Genomic DNA, 8,908 nt, shown 5'->3' on the forward strand with positions numbered 1-8,908 from the left:
TGCAGAAGACCAAATTTCTTTATGAAGTGCACAAGGGGAATCTATTGAGGGAAACTCCATGGAAAGGACCATGAACCAAATACAGACAGTAGGTTTACGAGAGAGGCAGAAATGTTCTTTGCAGGCCTGTTTTGTATCTCGACCGCTGCTAAGAGCCGAGAGTAAGCTATTAAGTCAGAGCTGCGTAGAGCCATTTGTGCGGGGAAGTCCATACGGTGGCCCCTGAGTATCTCACTTGCCCAAGAGGAAGGATTGGATACAAACTTGCACTGATGAATACATTTTATTTTATAAACTTGAAATTAAGAGTTCATGACCTTACTGTGCAAATCAGGGCCTCAGGATAATTTTATAGGAGAAATACAATTTTATAGGAGAAAATTTGCCAGTTCCGGCAAATACCATTAACAACACAATCATGTGACTTAGAGCTTCGTTTTTCAATGTTGAAGCAATTAGAATCCTTTGTGGGGTTTCTTTTAATTACCTTCTCCTCCTGATTATTAAAGTAACTCAGGTTTATTATAGAAAATTGAAGAAATTCAGAGAAGTAGAAACAAAAAACCAAAAATCAGCTCTAACCCCAGCAAAGATGACCAACCACTATTAATATTGTGGTGTATTTTTCTTTTCAGCTGTTTTTCTAGGCCTACATATAAGTAAATATTTTTCTCTTTAAAAAGTTGGAATGAGGCTGAATCAATTGTTTCTTATCCTGCTTTTCTTTCCACTCACATTTGCCAATGACAAATAGAAGCCTTTGTTTGAGAGGAATTTAGTGTTCTGATGCCCTGTCCTAATTTCTCAAAATGTGTGTGTCTTTTGTCACTTGTGCAGACCTTGTGTAGCTGCTCTGCTTGTACTCAGTAGCTTCCTGAAAAAGAGAAGAGAGGTGGGTGAACTTGACTTTCTCTTGCCAAGGACTTAATTGTGTCATTTATAATAGACATCTTGGGGCTTGGCATTTGCGCACAGGGAGAAAGAAATATGCTTAACGCACTGTGCTTCTCAGAGAGAATAATTAGCTACCCCAAGGCCACTCCCATACAGGTAGTGGCCTTGCTGCCTCCTTTCCTGGGGAACTTTCCAACGGGAAATTCTCCTTCGGTAACTACTCCACAGCAACGCAGCCTCCATCCTGCCTTTCTCTTTTCTGCAGTGTCACGATGGTAGATGGTAAAAATGGCCACAATACTTCATCCCTTCTCCCATCAAGAGATAAAATCAACTTTCTGACCCCTGGAATCAGGGTTTGTGATTTACTTTGATCAATGGAAGTGACAGCTGTGACACTATACCAGTTCTGAGCCTAGGACTTAAGAGGCCTTGCAGCTTCTACTCTTGTGTTCCCTTCAGTCAACATGCACACAAGCCCAAGCCAGCCTGTTGGAAGATGAAAAACCACGTGGAGAGAGGCCCCATGCATTCCAACCAAGACCATTATAAACCAGCAGCTCCAGTAGACCGCAGTGAGCCTGGCTGAAATCAGCCCAGTCCAGCCCAGACTGGAAGAACTGAAATTGATGATGTAAAATTGAGAGCTAAATAAATAATTTTTTCGAGTTAGAAAGCTTTGGGTTTGTTACAAAGAAAAAGCCAACTGATAAAGTCACTGAGCGTATCTGAAATAGATTTCAGCCCATGATTGTGTATAAGAATCTGAGAGTTCAGATGTCATACTGATGAAACTGGATAAGCCCCACAATGGCAGGTACCACATCTGTTTCCATCACCATGGCAATGCCACATCTAGCACATGCTGGGCACATGGAAGGTGGTGCCTAAATGATAATAATGGCATTTATTGAATGCTCACTAGGTACCCAGCACTATCCAACATGCTTTTTATGTTGATGATTTTGTGATAAAAAAAGATGACATCCCCTCAACACCCTCACCAAAAAGATGTCTGCATCCTAAACTTCAGAACCCACGGCTGTGTTACCTTACATGGCAAAAGGGACTTTGAAGGTATGATTGAGTTAAGGATCTAGAGATGGATGGATTATCCTGGATTATCTGGCTGGGTCCAGTGTAATCACAGGACCTTAAAGTAAGAAAGCAAGTGGGTCAAAATCCGAGAAAGGAGACATAACTATGGAACTAAAAGTTGGAGTGAAGCCCTCTGAAGATGAAGGAAGGGGTATGAACCAAGGCATGCAGGCAGCTTTTAGAAACTGGAAAAGGTGAGTAAATAGATTCTCCCCTGAAGCGTCCAGAAGGGATGGCAGCCCTGCAGAGACCTTCATCTCAGACTTCAGACCTCTAGAACTCTAAGAGAATGTGTGTTGTTTTAAGCCACTCATTTTGTGGTCATTTGTCACAGCAGCAATAGGGAACTCATACCAGATTTAATCCTTACAATGCCTTATAAAACAAGCGCTGTTGTCATCGTTTTCATTTGACACGTGACAAAACTGAGGCTCAGATAGGTTAAGTAATTTGCCCAGCTACTAAGTGGCAGAACTGGATCAAACCTGGGCTCCCAAAATTGACCCCGTAGAGCCTCCCAGTGGGTCAGGGAAAGAGCACTGGATGTGGAGTCCACACAGGAAACAGCTCTTTAAATGATGGGGATGAGTTGGATCAGATGACTTCAAACCACCCCCTGATTTTCTATGACTTTTAAATATAAAATTGTCATATTTCAGTGCCAGGTTCACAAATCACAAGGGGACTGGGTAGGCGGAACTCAGAGGGGCTCAGTTGTGCCCAGAGAAGGAATCAGAAGGAATCTCTGGAAATATGAGGACTTTTGAGTATTTCTGACATTCTCAAATATAAAGTTGTCAGAATTCTATTAGTAGACAGCACCATAGCTCCGTTAAGTCCATAGAATGAGCACTGTGGTCTCCCCCTCAACCACCATCCATCCACCCAGCCATGTGTTGTGGCAGCTCATGGATGTGATTGGCCCAACCCTTCAGGGTAATCTCATCTCCCCTGCCATAGTGATTGAGTGACTGAGGTACGGAAGAAGGATAACTGAGACTTTTGTTAAGTGACTGGAGAAAGAAAATCTCTTTCTTATACTTGAGACTATAGTACACAGGCATGAGGCCTGGGACTGCTGTAGCCAATTTGCTACAATGATGAAGCCAGTCTAAGGACAAAGGCAACACCCAAAGAAAGGCAGAGCTGAGAAAAATGACAGAGAAACTGAGCCATGCCCTTGATCAAACTGTTCCTGAAGCCTAACCTACCTCTCGACTTTTAAGTTATAAAAGCCTAATAAACTCTCTTTATGGTTTAAGATCATTTTGAATGTCTTCTTTGTATTTTTGTGTGTTTTAAAGCAAAACTCTCCTAATAGATACCAATCAGTCACTTCCAAGATCACTGTGCAAAAAAGCAGTAACATCCAACTTGTATATAATTTAGCTTCCTAAGAGAATTATTTGGCTCCTGGTCACCTCTTTCCTCAAGCCTCTCACTACCCTATACTAACCAGGCCCGGCTCCCTGTGTCCTTAATACCTGGTTTGAGTCTAGTAAGTTCATTCTGGAGACAATTTTCCTACTTTATAAGAGCACAAATTTCTTTGCTCTCTGATCTACCACTGATGTCCATTTTGTCTTGAATTTGTTCACCATGAATCCCAGGTGGCCTACCATGCCAATCTCAGCTCAGCCTCAAGCCTCACCTGAAACTTACATTTGTGGTCAGAACCTCCAGGTCCAACCTCTTCCTAGAAGGAGGTCTGGGAAGGCCTGAGAGTCCCACTATTTGAACCCTGTGAGAGGAAATGCCCCTAGAATTGAGGATACTGCTCAACTGTCCAAATTTGGGTGAAGTGTCAAGCAGGCCAGCATTGTGAGGTGAGGATTCTGCTTCCCTGGACATCACCAAGAAGAGATGAGACTGGCACAGATTCAAGATGCTTACGGAAGGCAGTCTGACCTAGGGAGGGAACCAGGGATAGAAAAGTAAAGAGATCTGGGTCCTAATCCCATCTCTTTCGCCAAGGGCTGTGAGATCTTGGCCAGTTTGCTTAATGTCTCTGTTTCTCATTTGCGTCATCTATAAAATGGGTTTAAATTAGGTTAAATTAAATTAGGTTTAAATTAAATTAGGTTAGGGATTTTGAAACTGGAATTCTCCAGTTTTGAAACTGGAGTTCAGGGGGCCAAAGTTTTCTAATGAGGATATCCATAGTTTTCATTTTTTATCAAAGGAGTATGTAACATCAAAAAATGTAAGAACTACAGGCCTAAATATCTTGAAGGTTCTTTCTAGCATTTGGCAATCTGTGATTCTAGATGAGTTAATACAGTGTAATCCCTCTTAAAATCACATTCAAATGCAAGTGCATAATATGCAAATCGAGGAAGTCAAAATCATCCCAAGCTCTTCAATAGTATATAAAATTTAGAGTTGTATGTAAATTCAGATTGCATATATTACCCCATACAGGAATTCTTAACAATACTAACATTGAGAACCACTGAGTTAGGCTTGAAAAGAAACAAAGAGAGATTCTATATGCAGGCACTGGGGTGCTCAAACTACTCTCCTTTAAAACAACTATTACCTAGACCCCCAAATCAAAACTTACACTGTAAAATAAAGTTTACATCACTTTTGGGGTGTACATACAAGATGCTGGTGGAGCAGAGGAGAAGCCCTGGGACCGTGTAGAAGGGACTCAGGGTAGCAGGGAAAGGCTCTGGAGGAGGTGATATGAGGGCAAGGAAGGGTGTTCTAGGCGGAGGGGAGAGTGAGCAGAGACATACTGACATGGACGTTTGGGGTGCTGGAGGAACTGGGAAAGTCCACGTGGGAAGAGAGGCGACATGCTGGGGGTGAGAGTGGGGCTGAATGTTCAGGCTCTGTGAGCTTTGTTAAGGGCTTTGCACCCACACTGGGAGGCAGGACACAGGGTGTATCTACACAGGTGGGATGTCAATCAAAGCACCTGTGGGCAAACAGCACAGGCCTCCTGGAGGGACCACAGCCTGGCTTGGTCTTAGGTGGGTTGGGGACAACCTGCCTGCAGAGTCCATCTGACTCTGCCCAGAGGAATGGCCGGAGGGAAATAAAGACTTCCTCTTGGAGAAGTGAAGTTCACTCAGCCAGGAGTGACTTACTGGCCTAATGGTGCAGCCCTGTGAGAAATCAATGGAAATGGTCTTCTTACTTATGCATTGGTTATCTATTGCTGCATAACAAATAACCCCCCAATTTAGAAGCTTCCAACAACAAATACTTGTTATCTCACAGTTTCTGTGGGTCAGGAACTTGGGAGCCGCTTAGCAGAGAGCTTCTGGTTCGGGTCTCTCAGGAGGTGGCAGTCAAGATGCTAACTGGGGTTGCATCCTCTGAAGGCTGGACGGGAGCCCCCTGATGGCTCAGTCATGTGGCTGTTGACAGGAGGCCTCGGTTCCTCACCCCATGGGCCTCTCCATGTAGGGCCACTTGAGTGACCTCACAACACTGCTGGCTCCTCTCAGAGCAGAGAACCATGGCTCCTAAATCCTAATCTTGTATGTCACATACTTTCACATCTGCCACATTCTGTCCACTGTAAGTGAGTCTCTATATTCAGCTCACACTTAGGGGCGGGGAATTAGGCTCCATCTTCTGAAGGGAGGGATATTAAAGCTTATTAGACATACTTTAAAACCACCATAATCAGATCTAGAATAGTGATTTTAGGGATTTTTTAGGTGGGACAGTCTAGGTAGGAACTATATCTCTAGGTTAATGGTTCTCAGGTTTTGCTGTGAATATCATCCAGGGAGTGCTTGTTAAGAGTAAAGATCCCTGTATCCACCTCCACGAGAGTCCACATTGGGAGCTGGGGACCAGAAACTGGCGTTTTTGAATAAGTCCCTCAGGATATTCTAATGCAGGTTATTGGGGTCCAGGAATCTGCATTTGATAAGTCCCTGAAGTTATTCTGATGCTGGTAATCTGTAAAAATCATGCCACTGGAATTGGCATAAATGCTAATTGGAACGGCAGTGTTGGAAATTTCAGTAACTGAGAGTAAACATGTGGACAGATGGGTCAGAGGCTAAATGGAGGGGCACCTGGGCCCAACTCACCATGCATACGCTCCCAACAGAGTGTCACAATCTGTTTCCCACTCTCCCAGACAGAGTCCCAGGAAGCTTCCCAACCCAGCACTCCAGACGACCACCTCCAGTCAAACAGAGTTGGCCTGAGACTTGAAATCTACTTGCCATCCCTGATTCAAAGCCACAGGTCCAGGAATCTGCCTTGTTAAGAAAATCCTGGCAAGAAAGCGATTTGTCTAGCGTGCCCAGAGAGGAGCAGGGCAGAGCTGTCACGTGTTGTGCAAATGAATGGGGACGATGGGTGGGAGGGGGATGGGACCTCCGTGGGCACTCAGCCCTGGGAACCTGTGGTCTGAGTCACACGCTGGGCCACTCGGCACAGAGGCGATGCTCCCCTGATGAGGAGCAGGGTTCACGGGGTGGCCCAGGAGGTGGCCCTTTGTCTAATGCTGTCTGGTTCTTCACCCGTGCTGTCAGGAAACTTGCCGGGAGCCCCTGTGAGTTTCCAGCCATTGTCTGGGCCCCTCTTGCCCTCTTTTTATGGGATGGTTTATGTCTGCTCCTCGGCCCTGGGAGTTGCTAAGCAGCGGCTGAAGCCCTTCTGTTTTAAGCAGGGACACTATTCTCTCTCTCTTTCTCTCCCATAAGGAGCCATGACCCAGGTGGTTACAAAACTGCTGCCTGAGTCTGTGGCATTATTGGACCGTAAAAGGGCAAAGAACACACAGAGCCACCACACGGCATGAGGGGCAGGTGAGGGTGTCAGAGCCCCATCATTTACACAGCAGCAAAGCCTCCTGCAAGTTTACCTCCGCCCCTCTGGGATCTGACCTCCCTCGGGGTGGGCGTGGCTTCCCGGGCAAGAAGTCTGGCCTCAGACACATTTGCCCACAGGGTTTTGTGGTTTTCTCGTGCTGGGTTTTTACCCAAGCTTCAGAAGCAGGGAAACTGTTCCCGAAGAGGCCCGGCTTGACATGGCATTGGCTTGAACCCCTGGAAGGCCTTCTCTCCAAAACCTTCTTCCCTTCTGCCACTTTCCTTCAACCAAACCATTTCTAAGACAATTGTAACTGTAATTTCCTCCACCTCTCACCCCACACTTAATCATGCCCTTTGTTTAAAAAAAAAGGTTAGAAAACAGAAGTATGGAGAAAAATTCACCCAAAGATAATGAATGTTACCATCTTGAAACATTCCTTCTCAACGCTTGCGTTCTGTGTGTGTGTGTGTGTGTGCACAGTTGACCCTTGAACAACACAGGGGTTAGGGACGCTGATCTCCTATGCAGGTGAAAATCCTCATACTGGTATCTCTGTCTCAGAAACAAAGGAATTGATAAATGACTCACTCACGGGCAGACAGTTGAAACAGTTTGGACAGAATCAGAACTCAAACCCCAGTTTCTTTGATTCCACATATGGTGACCTCTAATCAAACACAAACTTTTCTCCACACTCAGTTCATTTAAAGATCTGAAAATGAAAGTACAGGTACTGTATTTATGACCCAAAAAATCCATGTATAGATGAACCCTCGTGTAAGTGGATTTTCAAAGTTCAAACACGTTATTCAAGGGTGAACTGCATATATTAAACTGTTGATACTTTGGGTAGGATGATTCCTCGTTGTGGGGTTGTCCTGTGCATTGTGAGATGTTTAGCAGCGTCCCTGGCCTCTACATTTGTGACAACCAAATATGTTTGTTGGCATTGCCAAATGTCCCCTGAGGGGCAAAATCACCCTTAGTTTAAAATCACCCACTATACACACATGCACAAACACACACATTTACAAAATGGAATCCTATTGCAAATACAGTCTTATCTTTTTCTTTTTTTTTTAATTTACTGTGGCATGAACTCGTCCCATGTCAGCTGTTAGAAATCTACTGTATTATCTGCAATGGCCACAGAGCTGTCCATCATCTGGACTCACATGTGAAGTAACTTAAAGCACCAATCTGCCACTACTGGACCTTGTGTGTAAAACTGAAATTATGCTGCACACACTGCATTATAAGCTGCTTTTAAAATTTCAGATGTCATGAACATCCTTCCACGTCCATGTCTCTAAACCTCGCTTCCTCATCTGTACAATGGGGGTGCACTGTGAGTGAATGAATGACCAGAATGGGGGCCCATGCCCAGCACAGAGAACGCCCTCAACAGAGGACGAGGGCTGTATAGTTCAGGCCCTCGCTGTGATCACCACGTCCTGGCTGTTCACTGGCTTTTAGTGGCCATCTCTCCCATGGAGGCACCATGCATTCGTAAATTGCCCACAATGACGGACTTTTGGGTGGTTTCCGAATTTCCATGCTCATAAATGACCCTACCGTTAATATAATCATAATAGTTTCTTCTGATGTTTTGAGAAACTGGTGAAAGAGAAGCAGCTAACCCACATGGGCTAACCCAGAGCCAGTGAAGCAAAAGACTGATGGTTTATTTCACGGCCCAGTTCTAGAAGCCTTAGTCAATGTTAGGCCCCGCCCACCCTGCCCCCTCAGGCCCTGCTAGTTTGTCTGGTCCTGAGTCAAGATGCTGACCCTGGGGCACGGCTCCTGGGCTAAACGCTGGATTTTTTTTCTGCTTCAATGTCAAGCCCAAGCGCTCTTCGTCCTGCCTTGAGACCACCCCAGGGTGGTATTCAAACACTGCCAGATTCCCCTTCTATTCTTTTCTATTTGTTTTTAAGTTACAGGTGCGCAATATTTGATGTACACAAAGCTTGTGTGTGCGCGTGTGTGTGTGCACGCGCGCGCAAGTGTACATGTGGTGAAAGTGGATTTGTACAGTTTAAAGAGCGATAACAAGATAAATATCCCTGTATCTACCACCCAGATCAAGAAACACAACAGTTGATACCCAGCCTCTCCTGCAGGGAGC

This window comes from Vicugna pacos, chromosome 17 (assembly GCF_048564905.1).
Source record: "Vicugna pacos chromosome 17, VicPac4, whole genome shotgun sequence".
Taxonomy (NCBI): domain Eukaryota; kingdom Metazoa; phylum Chordata; class Mammalia; order Artiodactyla; family Camelidae; genus Vicugna; species Vicugna pacos.